The sequence below is a fragment of the Sus scrofa genome, chromosome 14, assembly GCF_054392235.1.
Source record: "Sus scrofa isolate SSC_HxYL_T2T_F1_AM1 chromosome 14, Sscrofa_HxYL_maternal_Yorkshire_Landrace_v2.0, whole genome shotgun sequence".
Classification (NCBI taxonomy): domain Eukaryota; kingdom Metazoa; phylum Chordata; class Mammalia; order Artiodactyla; family Suidae; genus Sus; species Sus scrofa.
In genome coordinates this window covers 117682032-117704606 of record NC_139396.1, presented here as the reverse complement: position 1 = coordinate 117704606, position 22575 = coordinate 117682032, and the positions used below count along the sequence as shown (strand labels likewise).

Genomic DNA, 22575 nt, shown 5'->3' with positions numbered 1-22575 from the left:
CTAATGTGAGAATATGCATCAGGGGTGATTTTCTCTTTGCATTGATAACAGAAGTTAGAATTATAGTAATAGAACTAGAATTTGAATTTTCAATCTAACTAAATCATGAATCAAATACATTTCTTCTTCCAAAACACAGGCCAATTATTGAGAAAATAAACCTGATTAATGTAAACGTAATTGATATTCCACCTTAATAGTTTTTTTTTTTTTAATCTAAGGACAACATAAAAATTGTCTGACCATTCTTAACAAGATTATAACTTGGTAGGTTAAATGATCTTGCAATTCCTTGCAGTTCATAAATGGCAAGGTCCTTTTCATAACATGAAAAGTATTTTCAGATCTGGCCACCACTTTCTTCAGCTGAAGAAGTTCCTCCTATTGTTTCCTTCAAACTCAATACATTATTTCAGTTCCCCCATCATATAGGGTCTTTCTTCTGTCTTGCTACTTGCTTTCTCATCTTCCTTGTTTGTCTTTTCCCTCCTGACCTTCACTCCAACTCCTAGACATTGAGAACTGTGTTTATTCCTTTGAATTGTCTATGTCTCAGCTAGAATAAATATGCTACAATTTCTTTATCACCTAATAAGACAAATGTTCCTCTGGTGCACCTTTGAGAAACAATGCTCTCCTTTATCCTAACATACATCACTGCATAGTAAATGTTTACTAGTCTCCTCCATGAACTACAACCTCCTAGAGGCCAGAGACTCTGTATTCCTCAGCATTATGTTCCTGGTCCTAAGAAAGTGCCTAATAAATGGAAGATGCTTACTACATATTTACATAATATTAAATAAGTGGATATAAGAGCTAGTATTTAAACCCACATTAGTCTCTTTCACAGCTCATGCCTGCAGTACAGGCAGAATAATTGGTAATGGATGTAACAAAAATCTAGTGGATTATTTGAGGTTCTACAGGATTCTGAGTGAGGAAGAAAGACACAATTATTAAGTTATAAGCAGTTCAAGGCACTTTATTAGTTGCTTAGGAAACAACTACTTCACAGCACCAGAAGGCTTACATAAATCACTGTGTCAAAACACCAGCCACGCTTGTGGACATAATGATTTTCCAAAGGGAAATGAGAAACTAAAGTACTTTTCTGCCCTTTATATGGGCAGAAAAAAAAAATGTGCTTTTTACAATTTATTTGGTCACTCCTAAAAAGAGAGCCAAAGTTAACTCACTTTTATTAATCCAACATTAGTGAAATAAAAAATATACATGAAATTAATTGTAAGTAAATTTGAATACCTCCCCATAGAGTAGACTTAAGTAGATCAGCTGTAGGACCAACACTGCAATAAAAATTGCATCAGAAAAACACAGGAAGGGTCTAGAAATATTCCTTGAATATTGTTAGAGACAGGATTCTTATGTCATGATATCTCTGCCTCTCCCCGGTTTTTCTATGAAATGATAGAAAATAATGATAGTAATTTGATGGTTCTGAGCTCCGCTGACCTTCCATGTCCCTCCTCCTGCTTCCTGAGGTGCATTGCTACTTAAGGGAAGCTCATACATTTACTTGCATTTTAATAAAGGTAAGTCAATCCTTCCATGTATTCTTCCAATTAACTTATCGGCTCTTCTGTACTTAAGTGAAGCGAAAGCAAACTAAATCTTAGCTATCAGTTTTCATTCAACCTTAGCTTTGAAGCAGGCTTTGTTGTGATCTACCTCACTGAAATATTGTTTAATATACTATGAAATTATAGTGAAGTTCTAACACTAAATATTTGGAATATGTTGAAAAGGAAGTTCCAAAAAAAGTAATCTAAGAAAGCGTAATGAATCTTTTCTGTAATAAAAATACCCATAGTATAATACATTTGAAGAGTAGTCTTAGAAGGTGTTATAATAATAATGGCAGAGTTACCTTGCATAGAACAAGCACCATGAATCCTATCATCTCCATTCTAAGAATGAGGAAATTGAGCTTTAACAATGTTAAGGTAACTTCCTGGGATCACATGGCCATAAAAGGCAGAACAAGATACTCAATCTTCCTGTGTCTAAAACCCACATTCTTAGTCATCTCTATAAACTGTCTCAGTGTTAAATAAATCCAAAGTGAGTATTCATTCATCAAAAAGGGATAGATACATCCTATGGTCTAGCGTATCACTTCAGTATTGCCGTCTTGGATCATTACCAAGATAATTCTATCAGTAAAATTATAAGTGAAATAGTGCTAACGTGAGAGACTTACGGCAATTTCAATCAATCCATCTGTGTTAAATCCATCTTACAATGAATTATACACTATACCTTTGGGGTTACTATGAGGCACATATATATCACTAACACATTGAATTTTTATAAAGCATGTTGATCATCCCATTTCCATATATGAAATACTAAAGTTACAAGTGTTAAAACACTGGCACAAAGACATTAACAACTGGAAGGTCATTACATTTTACCAGCCTTGTTTATATCTATTACTAATATATATAATAGTTTATATCTATTACTAATATATACTAATATATACATATTAGTATATAGAATCCACCATATATATATATATATATATATATATATATATATATATATGCATTTCAGTCTCTTGAGTTATAATTATTTATGTGGCTAAATATTTCAGAGAATGATAAACTATATTAAAGAGAGGACCATGCTTCATTCTTATTTATATCATCCTATTTCCTAGCATACAACTTAGTACATAATTACTACTCCCAAAGATTAGTATATCAAAATCTATAATTCACATCTCATAATTCTTTTTTCCTCTTCTTTGTTCATCTATCCATCTAACCATGTCATCTAGATTATTTCTGCTTAGTTTACTCTACCTATCAAAATGCATTTTAATATCATGCTTAAAAATCTTCATTTAGAATGGGATCTAAGGGAAAGGCTTTTATTTGTTTAGAAAGAGAATAAAATTGATTAATTATTAGGGTCTTCTCAATAAAATTATTTAGTGATTACTAACTGTGACAAATTTTGCTTTCCAGAGATGACCACATCAGTATCTTGCATCACACATGTTCCTCTTACAGTTTGTTACTCTGGGTATGGTGGAAGTGACACTATGTGACTTCTGAAACTAAGTGATAAAAGGCTCTACAGAGATACTCACTTAGAATTCTGAACTGCCTGTAAGTTACTTGGCTATTGCCATGCCACGAGGAAGCCCAAATTATGCCACGGAAAAGACTAGATGAAGACTGTGAGCTTACTTGAAGAAATATATACATCTGGGAATCTCCTTTTCCCCAATATTTTAGCTCCATCTACCAGTGACTACAAATGTATTGGAGACCCTACACCAGAACTGCTAGCTGAAAATGTCCTGAATTCCTCACAGAAAACATAAGAGGTAATTATTTTTTTTATTGTTGCTTTAGGTCATTATGTTTTCAGGTGATTCGTTGTACTATAGTGACTAGAACACTGATTCTTTTATATATTAATTCTTTCAGAACTGCATCTAGGGACACAGTTAAGTACCTGTAAGGACTAAAAAGATTTCTTGCTTGATGGTTTGATCATATCCATTTCATTTAGGATGCACATGGTCCTTAATATTACATTTTTAAAATTTATAATAACTAATACAATAAAAAATAGCCACTGTAAAAATTGTATATACAAAAAATATTCAATTAGTGTACCTTATCTCTCTTGCTCTATTTTGGATCTTTAACTTATAATGCTTATTCATATTCAATCATGTTCTATTAGTTCAAATTAAAAAAAAATTCTATTCTTACAAGTGATAGGTGACTCATTTAACACCATATATTGAAAAAAATCAAAGCTGATATATTCTTCTCTTGTTTTAGAAGACTTAAATATAGCATAATATTTGTGATTTTGGAGACAATTTTCTTATTAATGTTCAATAATAATGCAAAATTAATTTGATAGATTGTTTTATATAGTATTTTTTAAAAATTTCTTAATTTCACTATTATTTTCCTATAATTTTTAACCTTAGTGTAGCATTCAATAATACAGAACAAAAGGCATAGATATTAAGACAACTATGTACCATAAGAACTAAACCAAGGCATTACTCCTTCAAGAGTGAGGAATCACCTCCCTTTATTGCATGAATTGTATGTGCCTTTGGGAAAGTTCAATACATTTAAATGTCAAGCACATGTTTTGTTTGTTTTTTATTTTATTTTTTGTTAGAGTATAGTTGATTTATACCCAGTCATACACACACACACACACACACACACATTCCCTTTCTCATATTATCTTCCATCATGGTCTCTCACAGAAGACTGGATATAGTTCCCTGGTCAAGCACATGTTGTATATCTAAGACCAATTATTCTTTTCCTTCATGGAGAAGAAATAATACACATACATATTTCTAGAATGTTTTTTCTATTCCACTTATGTTATACCTTTGCAGTAAAAATTACTATCTTTTAATCTTGTGAGAAAGCAAACTTTGACCAAAGTAGTATCAACTGCTGCAAAAACAAGTCTTCCAAAAAAATTTCAAGTTATATCTAAGAAAGCATCATCAAAGCCTATGATTGTGCTAAACATGTGAAAAGTTTTGCTAACTTTCCCACAGGAATTATTCCAACAACGACATGGAGAATAGTCCTATGCGGCAAGAGACACTCAATAGACCCATCTGAGGCAATGAGAGGTACAACAAACCCAATGTAGACCTGCACTAAATATGCATTCAAATTCTGAAAATCATCATTTTGGCTTTTCCAAAGTTACTTTTTTCCTTCTTTCTTTTTTTTTGTTTGTCCTTTCTAGGGCCACAGCCATGGCATGTGGAAGTTCCCAGGCTTGGGGTTGCATGGGAGCTACAGCTGCTGCCTACACCACAGCCACAGCAATACCAGAACTGAGCCTCATCTGTCACCTAACCACAGTTCATGGCAATGCCAGATCCTTAACCTACTGACTAAAAGGGATCGAACCCACATCCTCATGGATACAAGTCGGGTTCATTACTGGTGAGCCACATTGGAAACTCCCAAAGTTACCTTTTTTCAATCACCATGTTCTACATGAAATGATTCACTATAGGTGTGAAGTAAAGTTTTATTTCTTTAGAGTACATGGTCATTCTTTTTTGCAGCCAACGTACTCCACACCCATGTTTCTCACTCGTGTTTTTAAATGCAAGAACATGATAGTCTTTCATTCTTTTGATTCTTTATTTTTAAAAGAATTGTTCTGAAAGTTAAAAGAAATCATGTTCCTTAAAACTGGCCATGCCAGAGTGAATCATTATTAAAAGATTTCAAGCTAATAGATTTTAATATTATTATTTATTGATTTTTTACTATATAGCTTTTAAAAGAAATTATATATTTTATTTCAAAAATTACTTACATATCCTGCTGCTCTATTTTTTTTTTTTTTTTTAGTTCTATAATACCATAAGGCTATATGTAGTTTAGGAAACTAAAATTTGTTGAATCTGGAATTTAGGGAGGATTATGGTATTATAGTATTCATACAGATAGGGAAATCAACATTTATAGTAAAGCCCGTGTCAACATAGTTAAACCCATTCAACAAATGAGCTTTATTAATCATATATATTTATAAAATTGTAAATTTTCTCAAAAAATAAAAATAAAAACAAGTATTTCATGACCTCAAAAGGGCTTTTTAGAGCATTTTGCTTAATATTTTAGTGACTTTTTTTTTTGGTCATTTTAGGGCCTCACCCACAGCACATGGAGGTTTCCAGGCTAGGGGCTGAATCGGAGCTATAGCCACAGGCCTAAGCCACAGCCACAGCAACACCAGATCTGAGGTGTGTCTGCTACCTACATCATAGCTCACAGCAACACTGGATCCCCATCCCACTGAGCAAGGCCAGGGATCAAACCTGCGTCCTCATAGATGCTCCTGAGATTCATTTCTGCTGAGCCATGATAGGAACTCCAGTGACATTTTAAATGAAGTAGCAGCTAAACAATTACATGAACAATGCTACATAGAACATAAAATGCCTCTGACAAATGAAAGTTTCTCATGAAACTATCATCATTTCTTTGTAACTCTACTTAGCCAAATCTGTTTAATCCAAGAAAAATAATAATAATTAAATACTATGTAATTATCTAATGCTGTCCAAGAGGAAATACAGACATTTCTACGTGCCTTTTTTTCATGGGCATACAATTAAGGGGTTAAAATCCACATTCGGTATTTTCAAGTTCTATGTATGCATAGTTACAGTAGAGTTCTGGACTAAGCATCAAGGCTATTGTTGAATATCAAAATGTTTGGGTGTTGAGCACAATCCTGTGTCAAACAATGACCTAACTAGGTAAATTAGAACCTCGATATGGTAATTCCATCTTTGTAGAGCCTAAATTCTGTACAACTTTATGATTCCCTTCAAAAAATGATACAAATTTACAAATATAAAATTCAGAGCAAAAGTGAGCATTTCTTTAACATTAGAAAACAAACCATATCTAATTAGATTTTTTAATAGTTGATATATACTACTAGGTTTACAATATCCAGAAAAAAAATTTTTTCCAAAATAAATAAGCACACATGATACAGATCTAGAATACATATTTTTCTTACATGTTTTGGCTTCATCATCTTTGAATGCTTCTTAATGGGATACAAAATTATTCATATTAATATCTCAAGTGATAACTGGAAGCCAATTCAGTCTTCTAGCTATTACAATTTATCTTTTTGCTGTTGCTATTGATAGCTCAGAAGTTTCCTTAGACTTGTAGCTATAAATATTGAGTATTGTTGTAAAATTTGGTAAATTCTCTACAAAGTTTCTTTGGTAGGCCTTTTAAGATTTGTAGGGCATTTAAAGTGGTGGGTTTTGGCATGATAAGTACTTTTAATTATTTGTTGAATTATTGATATACATCAACCATTTTCTACAATTCTTGGAAGGGTCCATGAGTTTAGGGCCACAAGTAGGAGAAGGAATTCAAAAATTCACTAATCAAGACAAATAAGAACAATATTTTAATATTTTGAGAAAACATAGATATATATGCTTGCACACACACAGGTATACATTTTCATTTGCCTCAGAATCTAATGTGTTTTGTCATGGCACGACCTGCGAATAAGATGCTCTGAAATCACACCTCAGGTAGTCTCTTGTTAAACTTAGCTCTGAAGAGATAATATTACTATATTTATTTTACAGCTGAGGAAGTAGAGTGGTTAAAAAATGGTAAAAGCTAATAACACCAGTAACACTCCAGCACTATTTTAAAAACTTCATAGCGTTCTGCATCACTTCCTACGATAATTCCGTGAAGAAGTATATTTTATATTCATTGATTCATGTTAAATAAAGCATAGAAAAGGCTGAGTAATTATAGGTAGGAAATAGTAGATTTGAGTCTAGTTTTCTCTGATCTTAAAACCAGAGCCACTAATCATTATACTACCCTGTTTTCTTAATAATCTATCTTTCCAGTGAAAACCAAGCTGCATGATAACAAATCTTGCAGCAAATTTTACTATTCTACCTCATTTTATGCAAGATACTTATTCCTGAGTGTAATTTTAAAATTAGAAAAACAACATAAATTGTTTATATTTCAGAAAAAAAAGATAAAAAAACCTATTCTTGAGACAGCTTCACACAACCAAGGAAAAGATACTTGATTTAGATTTTTGTAGAATCTTTTTGAACAGTCTATGCAATTTCTCTTCCCTGCATTCCCAGAGTTATAACAGAAAAGACAAAAGAATTTACTTCTATGCTTATAAATCTACAGCTTGTCTAGCACACTATCAAACCCTGCCATATTCTTACTATCAAAGTATATTAGTACTATCTCTTTATTGTTCCCAAGTTTCCAAGGAAAGTCTTACATCTTCTGTCTAAGTGCCTGAAGAAGAGTTTCCACAGGGGTGCCATCCTAAAACTCATGAGGTTTTATTTCCTTTTTCCAGTTCTCTCAGTCTATGTATAAATATATCATTTGTTATGGATTCCAAAGTGTTGCTGCAGGATTTAAATGTGTGATATGGATATATGTAGTAAAGCCCACTATTGCTGGGACTGTTAAATTTTAGCTGATATATTGCATAAGAACCCAGAAGGCAAAGTCCTTGCATAATCCCAGTTATTGTCATTTTTCAAGGTCCATCAGAGGAGAAAAAAAGAACAATATAAACAACTGTGGGAAAGAGGGCAGACAGCTAAGTGCTTACCATTGTTAACTGGGCTTTAACCACCTGCTATCTTGAAGAAAGAAAAACAACAACCTGGCTTCACATGAACATCAGGAGGAACTGTGATCTCTGATTTAAAGAACAAGGCCCCAAAGGCCCCCACTATTTCCTATCATATGCATCAACTGGAAGTTCTTAGAAGGAAGGAAGTGGGAAAGAGAGGATGTGGGAGGCAAGAAGAGAGAAAATGTGATTTGCCTTCCTCACCTGACCCTGTGGACATAACTGAGCCCTTCCAGCAGCACAGATATGCTCTTGTAGGTCTCCTTTGGAAACAAAATAGTAAACAAAAGACTTCATTTAACTACAAATCTCAGAGAAAATCTACAAGGAAAGAGGATATGGGTGAAGATAGTATCACCATATTCTTCCCCTCAAAACATGAAAATGTTCCTTTTTTATTTGTAATACTCAATTTATATAATTTAAAATTCTTCCTGTCTTATAAGACCCTAACACAATCCTTCTTGACTACTAAGCAAATATTACTTGGTATGTTCATTTTTATACTGGAATACGGAATTAATCAATGATATTGTAGACATGATCCATAGTGCACTAAACATACAAAATGTCCAGAAATACCATATTCTAACACATTCACTAAGCTTAGGGCCTGTTCTTAGAACCTCTCATCTTGTGATGTCCATGTGTTAAGTCCATCACGGCATCAGTTTAAAATGTTTCAATAGGTGCTTACAGTTCTTAAGTAAAAATTCTATTCCATGGCAAAGTAGCACTCTCCAGGGAAACATTGTCTAATGCCTTCAGGTAGAGTTAATGAGTCTTTCTGTGGGCTCCACATTACTGTATGAAATCTTTACCCCTCACATAGTAGAGGCCTTATCTCTTTATTTGTATCATAGGAACCTAGCAGAGGGCCTAATTTCCTTATTAGAGATTCCCTTAATCTTTGTTGACTGAATAAGCTAATCAATCAATCTGTAAGTCTAATATCTAGAAAATTTATTCAGCCTAGATTGCTTTGTGGAGATTCTTTCTGACATTCAGATAGTTTAATAAACGTATGTGTAATTACATCAAAGTTAATTATGTTCAACATAGGCTTAAAATGGTAGGTATGTGAGGAGAATATAAAATGGGAAATCAGCAGAAATAAGGAAATTTGAAATGGGATTAGCCCTCCCTCCCAAAATAATCTGTAGATCTATTAAAGCACTATGCCAAATTACGACGCATGTATATGGAATATGCAAAGACGGGGGCTGTAAAATCAAATTTGATTTATACTTCAAAATAAAATTACTGTTAGAGTAAAAACAAGTAAGCAATGATTCAAAATTTTCAATTGTATCATCCAAATAGCCTATAAGATTTTAAGTACGTCAAGACTCATTAAAACAAGTGAATGAGGCATTATTGGATCATATGATAGTTTTATTTTTAATTTTTTTTAATATCCTCCATATTGTTATCCATAGCAGTGGTACCAATTTTACAATCCTACCAACAGTGCACAAGAGCTCCTTTTTTCACCACATCCATGTCTGCCATAATTTATCTCTTGTTTTTTGATGATGGTCATTCTAACAGGCATGAGGTGATATACCACTATGGTTTTAATGTGCTCCAGCAATCTTACTTCTGGGAATATATCCAAAAGAAACAAAACACTAACTCAAAAAGATGTCTGCTCCCCCATGTTTATAGCAGCATTATTTACAATAGCAAAGACATGGAAACAACCTAAGTGTCCATCGATGGATGAATGGATAAAAAAAAGTTGCTGCATACATAGCCAGCCATAAAAATGAGGAAAACTTACCACTTGTTACAACATAGTTGGACTTTGGAGGCATTATACTAAGTGAAATAAGTCAGACAGAAAGATGAACACTGATTTCAGTTATATGTGAAATCTACTAAAAACAAACAAAAAATAACTCATAGAAAAAGAGATTAAACTTGTGGTTACCAGAGGCAGAGGGTTGGGAGAGGGGGAATTGGAGGAAGGTGATCGAGCTACAAACTTTCAGTTATAAGATCACTGCATACTAGGGATGTGAGATTCAACATAATGACTATCACAACAACGCTTTATGAAATATAGGAAGTTAAGAGAGTAATTCCTAAGAGTTCTCATCACAAAGAGAATTTTTTTCCCATTTGTCTTTTATCTTTCTTTTCATTTAATTGTATCTATCTGACATAGATGTCAGCTGAACCTACTGTGATGATCATTTTACAATATACGGAAAACAAGCCATGATGCTATATGTCTTAAACTTATACAATGCTGTATGGCAATTATTTCTCAATAAAACTGAAAAAAATCAACAACTAAAAATTGTGAAGGAAAATTTTGACTATTGACTTTTTAAAAAATCAGTAAAAAATGAGGCATAAAAGATCCTCATCTCCCCTCTTTTGCTAAATCCTAAAAGATAGGATAATCTATACCAGAAAAAGTAGATGTAAAGCAAGTATATCTGGAGTTCCCACCATGATGCAGCAAAAACAAATCCGACTAGGAACCATGAGGTTGCAGGTTTGATCCCTGGCCTCGCTCAGTGGGTTAAGGATCCGGCATTGCCGTGAGCTGTGGTGTATGTCATGGATGTGGCTTGGATCTGGCGTTGCTGTGGCTGTGCTGTAGGCTGGCAGCCGTAACTCCAATTAGACCCCTAGCCTGGGAACCTCTACATGCTGTGGGTGCGGCCCTAAAAAGGTAAAAAAAAAAAAAAAAAAAAAAAAAAAAAAAAAAGCAAGTATATCTACACTTCCCTCCCTAAAAGATGTAACTAATTCCAGCATTCTTTTCTATGGATGCTAGATCCAGACTTAGTATTTCAGACATATCCCTCTATACAAACACTAGCAATCACTAGAACTTGTCTCTTGAGATGAAAGCTATTTGCTTTTCCTCCTGAAAACACACTAAGACTCTGGTAGGACTTCTGGGCACTCTGCAGCTGGGTTCCAACTGCACATATGAGAATGCACATGTCATGGGGAATGGAAGCCAAGAAATGTCTTATGGTAGCAGATGGCCAGATAGCCAGTTCACCTCTGGATGACAGTGGCTTCTCTTGTAGGAAAGTGATATCTACAACCAGCAATGTCATTGATAGAGCTCAAGTGCTCTCTGAAGAAACAGCTACTCAGCATGACAGTGTCACAGTCTCTCTTTAGTTCACTAGTCAGAATGCAAATATTTATAATGACTTTCAAACGTTTGCTGAAGAAAACACTTCTTTTTTCATAAGCTGTCAACAAACAACAGATGATAACATCCAGATATCCTAAACTGGGCAATGTTTGAACCAGTGACTAAAAGATGAAAATCTTAGTTTCCTGAGTTGTGGTCTTAAAATTGTCTTCATTCTGCTATATATGCAGTAGTGTACTTTTTAGTTTTAATTATTTTTTTCCTGAGGTCTGCAAGATAGACAGTGAGAGGAAAAGCAATTTTCAGTATACAGTTATTTAAATCAACTACATTTCCTTCCTCTTCTCCCTGTTGGGAGCAGAGTCCTGATTTTCAACACAGAAGACCTGGCAGAAAACAACTGCGTCTTATTAAACTGCCTGCTGTGCTTATTGAAACCTTTAAAATTATTATAGAACTAATAGCAATTTTCATTTAGTAGGCAAAGACAACAGATATTTATTGCCTAACATGCTCCAAGTTCTCTGAACATTAATGTTCAACAATGTGTGAGAAAGCAGATTTTTGTTATGGGTGATTTGGGATGTTGGTTCAAACAATTTGCTGCAGGTGATAAATTATGTCAATTAAATATACTTCCTCCAAGCAAATTTTTAAAGTATGTATATATGTGTGTGTATACGTATGCTTGTGTATATGTATGTATTTGTAAAACTAAGTAGCCTATTTGGAAAACTAACAACTTTTTTCTGGGTGTTTCGTAAATGCTATGGCTTATGTGATCAGGTACTTTTGGTAGTGATGCCTTGGATTAAATATCAACTAGTTTTCAGGAATATGCATGTTTTAAATCCAATTCTCAGCAAAATATTTAATTTACTAGAAGCATTGACAAACCTTGGCTTGGACCCATACTACCTATTCATAGAGTGCAAGGGAGATCATAATGTCCAAAGATAATATTCTACAGTCAAAGAGACCTAGAGAAAGAGGACGTAGCTTTCCCAGAGATACTAAAAACAAGTAATGGCACATCCAGAGCTAGCCTTTGGATTCTGATAATCTCCACTTCCAAGTTTATAAATTCAGTATAATTCAGTTTATGAGTTCTATAGATTTTATTGCACTTGACCTACATTCTGACTTTCATCACATATTTAACTTCTACTTACTTATAATTATAGATTTAAGTTGAAAAAAAGTTGCTATTCAAGTAAAAGCCTAACTACCACATCAAATTTTCTTATCAATGCTGCACAAAATGTGTGTGTATATATGTATAAAAATAAATATCAAAATATATTTCCCCCTGAAAACAATCTAGCCATTAATGCAACTGCTGGTGGTAATGTATTTTTTAAATTCTTTTAATCTGTTTAAACAAATTTAAACATGAGTTATAAGAATGCATTCATTCATTCAATTATTTAATTCATTATTAATTTAGATATTCATTAAACATATAATGCCTTTCAGTAACTCTTATGTATCAGACATAGTTCAGTGTACTGGGATATAATATTGAAACACATGTGAGGGAGTTCCTGTTGTGGCTCAGTGGTTAACGAATCAGACTAGGTTGCGGGTTCGATTCCTGGCCTTGCTCAGTGGGTTAAGGATCTGGCGTTGCCGTGATCTGTGGTGTAGGTCATAGACGCAGCTCGGATCCCGCATTGCTGTGGCTCTGGCGTAGGCCAGTGGCTGCAGCTCCAGTTGGATCCCTAACCTGGGAACCTCCATATGCCACGGGAGTGGCCCTAGAAAGGCAAAAGACAAAACAAAAACAAAAACAAAACAACAAACAAACAAAAACACATGTGACATATTGAAACATATTCTTATGGTAACAGAAAAAAAACAGAAATAATATTGGATAGCGGCATATGCTACAAAGAAAAATAAAGCAAGGTAAAGAAATAGAGGGTGATCAGAAGAGGGTTAGGGAAGTCCTTTTTCAGACAGGGATTGAAGCAGAGACTTGAATATAGTGACCAGTTTGGAGATCTGATGAAGATAGTCACTGTCTGAAAACTTCAAGTGCAAAAGTCCTGAAGGTCTCTCACTTTGCATACTTCAAAAAACAGCAAGAAGACAGGGTATTATGTGCAGAGTTGAGCCACAGAAAGAGGGATAGGAAATTAGATTTCTGAGGATAACTTTTCTACACAGGCCTCATAGATAAAAATATAGATTTTACTTTAAGAATGGTGGATAGGCATATAAAGGTTTTAAGAGAATTATTCTGGCTATTTGGTATTGAAGAGAAAAATCATAGTGAATAATAGTAGAATAGTAGCAATGGTAAAAGTAAAAGCAGAGGGACTCGTTTTGAGGTCAGTATGGAGCTTAGCTTTTCATTCGAAAGCTCTAGTTACACAACTATAACCAATAATAATAACAACATCAAAAAAGTATTCAGGTTTAAGGAAATATAGTTGATTTGCACTGTTCTAAGTGCCCTATGTATAAAGTCTTATGAAATTGCCCTATGATACTAGGAGATGAGTACTATTCTTACCTCCATATCCAAAAAGAAGTTTAAGTACAAAGACATTAATAAATTGTCCAGAGTTGAACAACGAGTAAGTGGTGGAGCCACAAATTAAATTTAGTCAACCCAAATTAAATTTTGGTGCTCAACTCAAAAGGCATGAATTGAGTGCTTACACTCTGATACAAAACTCAAAAGGCATGAATTGAGTGCTTACACTCTGATACAAAGTGGCCCCTGTGTAGAGAGACAAATATATGATATCATTTATATGTGGACTATAATGAAAATGATACAAAAGAACTTCTTTATAAAACAGAAACAAATTCACAGATTTCAAAGTCAAATTTACAGTTACCATAGGGGAAACCGTGAGTAGAAGGTTTAAATTAGGAAAATGGGATTAACCTATATACATACACTAGTGTATATAAAATAGATAATTAATAAGGACCTACTATATAGCATAAGGAAATCTATTCAATATTCTGTGATAACCTATATGGGATAAAAGAATGGGATGCATGTATCTGTAAAACTTATTCACTTTGCTATACACCTGAAACTAATACAACAGTGTTAAATCAACTACATTCCAGTAATTATTTTTTAAAGTGGCATCTGTGCATCTCATCACCAAGCTCCAAATGTCCATGTGTTTCCCAGTTGTCTAAAGCAGAGGAGACAACGGGGGCAATTTGGGCAGTGGTGGTTTATTCCCACTTATTAACAAAGCCTTCCCTTTCTTCTCAACATATCCAGCTTCATCCTAAATTCCATAGCTACTCTATCCAGAGCTTCCAGACACTTTTTTATTTTCAATTGGTCATGGTTCCATCAAAAGATGGAGTACACCTATCAGTGTCCCCACTGAGAGAGGGAAATCTCCCCATCTATCTGTGAACCTTCCTTTGTTACTCTTCTCCAGCATCTGTAGTACCGCATACATAGGGGTGTTCAGGAAGATAGTTTTATTAGTTGCATGAGGTCATCCAATTCCGTTATCTCAACATTGAAACATTGAAATCTATGTTGCTTCTAAGTTATACTAATGCTTATTACCTCAGGAAAAAAAATGTTCAAAGCACACAGCAAGCTCTGCTGTACCTATCAGCACACATCTAAAAATATTCTCTAATAATGGGAATAAATCCAGCAAATAAATTGCCTGCTTTTCCCTGATTTCTAGTACCTCACAAAATGAATAGTCAAGGGCCAAGTAATGGAGCAGCTACTAACAAAATCAATACAACTATGCACAAATATGAAATAATCTATATACCATTTCAGAGGGTGATTGTCCTTACAGAAAGTTAATTTATTCTTGGAAGAAGTAGATTATCGCTATGCATATATACTCAGTACTTAATTTAATAAATTCTAATAAATACAATCCCTCAAAGAAGCACTTTTATTTGAACTCCTGAAAAGAGATTTGGGATGAAAGATAACTAGTGCATTTCTTAAACTCCTGAGCTAATACAAATTATTTATGTTGACTTTTTTCATGCTCTTAAGGTTTTATTTTTTGTGAGATTTTGGGGAACAAAATAAAAGAACAAGGTTATGAAGTGGTAGCAAAATACTTTCAACATTTGAAATAATTACTGCAGTTCAAATATCAAATACATTTCAAAGAAACACCAACAAGTTGATAATTTCAACAAGGTACAGCTTTGGATGATTTTTAAACAGTCACTTTTTTCCCCCATTTTACCTGTTTTTCACAGTGTGATGTCTGCCAACTTAAGAGAGTACTTTTACAACTTGTTCTGAGAGTGAAGATTTGTCATAGGTACAACTAAAATTTCCAGTGCTTATATGAACCATACACGGTTGCTTTAGAAAGACAATTAGTTAATAAACAAACTAGTATTGTGTGAACACAGAATCATAAACAAAAGCTAAATCACACAAGAGCTAAATGATCCTGAACTCCACGTGTCAAGGATATGTTTTCACTTCCAGGACATATTGCATTTTAAAGAAAAGTGTAATTAAGTGCTCTTTAGTTCTAAGAGTTTGGGAATTCTACCATCATAAAACAATTATTTTATTAAGCAGTCAGCCAGGTGTAGTATTCCACTAGACTCCATTAACAGAGAAAAAACAAAGTATAAGGATCTTCCTAGAGAGGTTCAAATCTAAGACAGCTACATTGACTTATATTGACTGGAGGAAAACCCCCCCCAAAACAGTCACCTAATACACATACTGAAGCATGGATATCTGCATGTTCATTTAGGTTCATTTTCCTCTAGATGTAAATCTTCTTAATTCAGGAAATTTGAACAGATTTACAGATCTTATTGCTATAGAAGTATTTATATTTCTAAAGCTTCTTTTATGTCCCCATTCTCTAACCTGATGCCAAAGTGGGCTCATGAAAAACCTATTCACACAGCTGATGTCCCTTTTGGCTGTTAACATAAAGAGACTGATTTGGAACAGACTGAAGAACCCCAGGAGAAGCTTTGGCAATGATATTCCATTACTGCCCATCTGAATCAGTCACAGCAGACTAGTCAGATCTGAATTAACTCTGAGCACAAATAATCAATGGAATATGTAAATTAGGCACCGGTTGACATTTTTTTGTAACACATTTATTTTTAATGCCAATTTTATTTAGATATATAAATTAGGAGAGATTGTGTGGATATGTTTTTAGCAGCAAAATGAAAACACTAGAAGTGGTAAACAAGTGCATTTGCAGTATAATCCTTTATGAATGATTTAGCTTATTTTCCTGTTATTTATATATTTCCTTGCCCAGGTATGTCCCATCATAAAGGGTTAATATACTACTCAATCCTAATTCTGGCCAGTACTTTTGCACTGGAAAAAAATGCATTCTCTGGGTAATGATCTCATTTACCACAAATGTATGACTTTGGTCACCACGGCAACTAGAAAAGAATGTGAATAGTCCAGCTCGCAACTATTCTAAGAAAAAAATGAGGACCTCTTTGGCTTAATCATTAATGCCATATGACGGCAACATTCCTCTGTCAACAGATAAATACAGAGATAGCAGTTTTATGAATGATGAAGTAAACAAATATTGCTGAAGTGGTGACATCATAGGCAGATTAAACATCACAGCCAAAAGAGAACTCAAGCACTTCTACTCTAGTGTGCTACATTTTAAAAGTGAGGAAACTGAAGATTAGTAAGTAAAAATTATTAGGATTGCATAGCAAATGAGTGGCAGTTCCATATTTATGCAATAAAAATGGAATAAGAAGCAAATGATATACATATTATACATATAAACTGTTTTTGGATATATATGCTATATATGTTTAATATATGAATCTAGCATATATCCTGTATGCTATGATACATGTGTCATTTGCTATGTGTTACTGATAGAGAACTGGGTCTCAAAATTGTAAATAACCATCTCAGGATTACACTATGATTAAAATGCAGATATCACAAAGTATTACTGTTCATTTTATGTGTCAACTTGGCTAGGTTATGCTGCCCAGCTGTTTGGTTACACATTACTCTAGATGTTGCTGTGAAGCTATTTATTAGATGCCATTAACATTTATAATCAGTAGACTTTGTCCAATTAATTGAAAGCCTTAAAAAAACAGCCTGAGGTTTCCCAAAGAAGAAGGGATTCTGCCTCAACACTACAACAGAGAAATCTTGACTGAGTTTCTAACTGCTAGCCTGTGCTGTGGTTTTCAGACTCAAGACTGCAACATCAACTCTTATCAGAATTTCCAATCTACTGACTTGCCCTTTATGTTTTGGCCTGACCAGCCCCACAATCATGTAAGCCAATTCCTTAAAGTCAATTTCTCTCTCTCTCTCTCTCTCTCTCTCTCTATCCCTTCATCTCTCCATCCATCCTATTGTCTCTTCATCTCTAGGGAACCCCTGACTAATACACAGGGCAATATAAAATCATTAGAAATCAATATATTGTGGGCACCAACCAGAATATATTCCAGTATTAGTTCATGGGAAACCTGAAGACTTTGCTTCATAATAAATCTATCCCCTTTGGTGTTTGCTGATAGTAGACTGGGTGTTCTTGAGGTCCTGAAGAATTATCTATTTTGTTAATTAGTACTAAAATCTTTTAATAATCAATACTTTAGAAACTCTGGCATTAGAGAGACAAAAACTTGCTTTGATTCCTCAAAGCTACTGTTGGTCAGGATACTTAACCTCTTGGAGTCTTAATTTCTTTGTTTATAAAAGGGAGATTTTAATAAGATTCACATACTAAAACTATGATAATATCCAGTGCTTAATACAGTGCCTACTGTCCATCTAAAACTCAATAATTCAGATTCTTAGTAATCCTCCAAACCCATTTTCTTTATAATTTACATGATAGCCCTTAAAGGAAGAATGAAAGAGAAGGCAGGAAGGAAGGGAGGAAGGATTTAGTTTAGGAAAAATCTAAACACTAAGCTGGATTTTCTGTCCTTATATGTTCTTAGAATATTTAGCATTTTTAAGATGTAACATTGAAACAAAGACTCTACACCATAAGGTTGTATGCATTGCATAAAATAGCTTACATGCACTGTTTAGACAGCATTTAGTGATAAATAATGACTGAAATACTGAAACTATGATACTATGGCATTTGTCATGCCTATTTTGGTAAATGAAATTTTTAAAAGCTGCAATGTTGGTCTACAAGTTTTGTGTGTGCATGTGTGTGTGTGTGTGTGTGTGTGTTTTCCTATTCTAGCAGGCATTATGTTAACCTCTGACCACTTTAGGTTCATGCTGACATAGCACCCATTATTTTTTCAACTTTTTAAGAAAAAAAAATCTGCTGAGGGTCTTTATTTCATGCATCACATGAAGTGAGAGTTGAAGGTTAAGTAAGTGCATTGTTCATGCTCAGTGGCTTATTCCTGAAGAGGGCTAAGATACAACTGGGGGTGACTCCCAGTGCTATTACAGTTTAAAGAGAAAAGAATGATAGCTTAGTTAGCTACTGAGTTATATTACATGGAAGAGAGACAATAAGAATCTCAAAGATCACTGTCAGTAGACCTACACTACAAAAGGGATACAAGGATATCCTCATGGCCAAAATTAATTACCTTGGAGCTAATACTAGCATTGTTAAAAGTATAAACATTTATCTCCAAACCTATAATTTCAACATGTGTGACATGAAATTTATCTTTCAATTTTCTATTAGTTTTGCTTATATTAGAAGCTTCCATTCACACAGAAGGTCTTTCCTTCTCTCTCTCTCTTTTTCTCACATACACACAATGCAATCCTCCACATACACAGAGCCATGCATACCTATGCATGCATAGCTCCCATACAAATATACATCTTCCCATGCACATAGATACTGCCCCTCATACATATCCCCCAAATACACTTAACCCCAACACCCCACATATCTTCACTAACATGAACATTATCATGCACACATACCCTCAGGCTCACACAGCTCCCACTCACTATGAAGCAGAAGGAATTATAAAGGAATCATATTTCAGCATTTGTACAAAACACATCAAGACATTATCAGAGAAGTCTATATAAAAATCACATGTATATATACAAATTTCTATTTGGCTGCATCCACAGCACATGGAAGTTTCTGGGCCAGAGATCAAATCCAAGCTGCAGCTGTGACCTACACCACAGCTGTGGCAACACTGGATCCTTAACCCACTGTACTGGGCTGGGATTGAACCTGTGCCACCACAGGAACCCAAGCCACTGCTGTTGGATCTTTAACCCCCTGCACCATAGTGGGAACCTCCACATGTGTATTTTTAAATCACTTGGAAGGAAATTGAGTAAAGATGTTCAAATGTAGGTAGGTCACAGAATCTTCTCCCCTATACATGGTAAAATAAACGGTCATGTCCCTTATAAGAAAAGAAAAATACAGTTTTTTTTAAAAAAGAACTGAACAAACCAAAACTTCTTTAAAAATCTATCAAGAACAGCTCATGAAGGCAAGATTATAAACTAATGGATACTCTTCAAAGAAACAGAGTAATTGGTACACAAAATTGATTTTATTGGAGCACAAGAAGCTTTTAATTCTACCAATACTTCTCTATTAATTCTGATAAGTTTGAGTAATTTCTCCTTTTTTTTTTGGTCTTTTTTGGGCTGCTCCTGCGGCATGTGGAGGTTCCCAGGCTGCTAGGGGTCTAATCGGAGCTCCAGCTGCTGGCCTACACCAGAGCCACAGCAACACCAGGTCTGAGTTGCTTCTGCAACCTACACCACAGCTTATGGCAACGCCGGATCCTTAACTCACTGAGCGATGCCAGGGATCGAACCTGCAACCTCATGGTTCCTAGTCGGATTTGTTAACCACTGAGCCATGACGGAAACTCTACATAGTATATGTCATTAAATGACATATGGTACATGTCTTATAAATGAGATATAGTATAACAATATATCTACATTAAGTTATGGAACATCAAGGATAAAAAAATTTTTTTTCTTCAGTTATCCAGACTGAAAAATCAAATTCCTTAAAAAAAGGAAATGTAACATCTTGGAGTTTTCCAAAGTAATGATCAAAACTGGAAGTTAATAGAAAATGTCTATAAATTTACAAAGGAAAATATGCCCTAAAGAGACACCTAGCTGAGATATTGCTTATACATAAACAAAACATTCTTAAAGGTGAAAAAAATAGCTAATATAACTACCATGAGTCTTTCACACATGCATGCATACATTTAATCAATTAAAGATTGATTAAAAAAATAAAGAACTCAGGCAGTATTGGAAGAACTATATTTAAAGAATGTAAAGCAAGAATGGGATGCAATTAAATATGAATGAAAACTATGCAGATATGATTGAAAAACTGAGTGTAATTATTGCAAACTGTTATAAGAATTTAAAAAATGTGATTCACAAAATTGGGAAAACTGATAACTGACTATCTTGTTGAATTTACATATCAGGAAGTCAATCTATACTATGTAATATTAAAATGCAGTTAGTTTAAAGCACAATGATTTTAGTAATATTTTTGCAATCTTATTAATTTTACATGAATCTTTAAATAACTATTATCTCAAGTTCATCATTGCTTCGGTTTTCATTTATTTCCTCTTCATAAATAAAAATTTAATTTAATTTAATATTTTAACTAAATGTAGTATGAATATTATAATCAATTTTCATAAATGCATTTGTCACTCCAGTTAACTAGGTAATTTTGTAGCTAAGTCTTTTTTTATCTGTGTATATGCCTATAGATAAATTGAGACTGGAAATTATCTGATGCAAACCATGCTTATTTTGATATGAGAGTATATTAGTTCTGCATTGCTTGACCTCATTTTAGTGAACATACATAATTTTTTTCACAGGAAGAAGGTCAGTATTAAGAGAATAAATCATGTCGTAAGTGAAAAGCTTTTGTTATGCCAAAAATTTGGACTTAGTCTCTTTATTAATGAACTACAAAATTAATGAACTTTCTTGGTAATTTCGAATGTGTAAGGCAGCAGAAAAAGGAGTGAGGAATTGTGTGTGTGAGTGTGTGAGAGAAAGAGAGAGAGAGGGAAAGCAAGACAGGTGAGGACATCAGAAACAGAGAGAAAGGAGGCAGAAAGTGAGAATGAACAAATAAGAATCATTTAATGGTAGAGTTCTCGTCATTTTAGAGTTTCTCTCCAAACAAACCTATTCTTAAAACTTGACATCCTCTCCTCTACAAGATGTCTTTTCTTCAGATGCCCTTGTTATATAGGCTTCAAGTCTCCCTGCGAGGAGATTAAACCCAAAAGCCTCTGGCCATGTCTCATTGTAATGCTGCTTCTTGGACCTTGACCAGCTGGGCCTTCTCACACCCTGCTAGAGAAGGAATGTCTCCCATTCCTCACCCCACCTCTACATACCCTGTTCCCCATGCAAGTAAGGTGTCCTCGCCCAGAACCAATCAGAAGATCAAAACAACACAAGGTGCAGGGGGGTTGGGATAGGAAATTAGTGGACTGGGGCAAGAGAATAGAGGTCCCCAAACAGGTCCATGGTATAGTAATATAAGGAGAGACCCAGTTGTAGCCAGAGCCAGTCCCCACCCCAGGGCTGCACTCTCTCTGAGGGTGTAAATAAAACTTGCTACCTGACTCTTGATTGTGATCTCCAAATGGCTTGAGCCCAGGTCAGAGCTGTCACATTACGGTGTTGGTTTGAGGGGAAACTCCCTTTGACCCAGAACCACTCCTGTCCTGAGCTGATCACTCCTGCCAGGAGAGACCGCCTGTCTCCATCCCTGTGGGGCAAGACCACTGTGAAAAGACCACAGGGGTTCTATCCCAGCACCACCACAATGCATCTCTGCCTTCACCTCCAAATACTTGTTGCATTCAGTCAAGGACCAAGGGAGAGATAGAGCAGAGCAAACTGGCACCTTTCTGAACAGCATTGTCTCTGGTTCTAGTAACTCATGCTTAGTGATTTGTGGCCTGTCCTTTATTTTCATTTCTTAGAGCAATGATTTTTTGCTAACCCATTAAGCTTCAAACCCCAGGGGAAAATTTAGTCATTAAGTTCTCCAAGGACACATCTAAGGTTCTGCTTTTAAACTATATGTTATAGAATTCTAAGATATTTCCTTTTAGATTTTCACTGTCAGCAAAGATTAGGAATAATGTGATTGCTATAACTATATACAAAATGAAATTTATCTTAATATATGTTTGGACTTTGCAGTTGTGAGCCTGCTTACAATCCCTGACTCAATTTTGATAAC

The 22575-nt window shown here is 34.6% G+C and overlaps 1 protein-coding gene and 1 long non-coding RNA gene across 12 annotated transcripts in view; one reads left to right on the top strand and one right to left on the bottom strand.

The window, feature by feature from the left end:
- The window catches only part of PCDH15 (protocadherin related 15), a 1617506-nt gene that overhangs the window by 868982 nt on the left and 725949 nt on the right, over positions 1 to 22575 (bottom strand). The window lies entirely within an intron of this gene.
- Positions 3148 to 22575, top strand: part of LOC146396959 (uncharacterized) — a 57859-nt gene continuing 38431 nt past the window's right edge. Inside the window, exon 1 of the long non-coding RNA XR_014827635.1 lies at positions 3148 to 3361. This is a non-coding gene — a long non-coding RNA (uncharacterized LOC146396959). The remainder of the gene's footprint in view (positions 3362 to 22575) is intronic.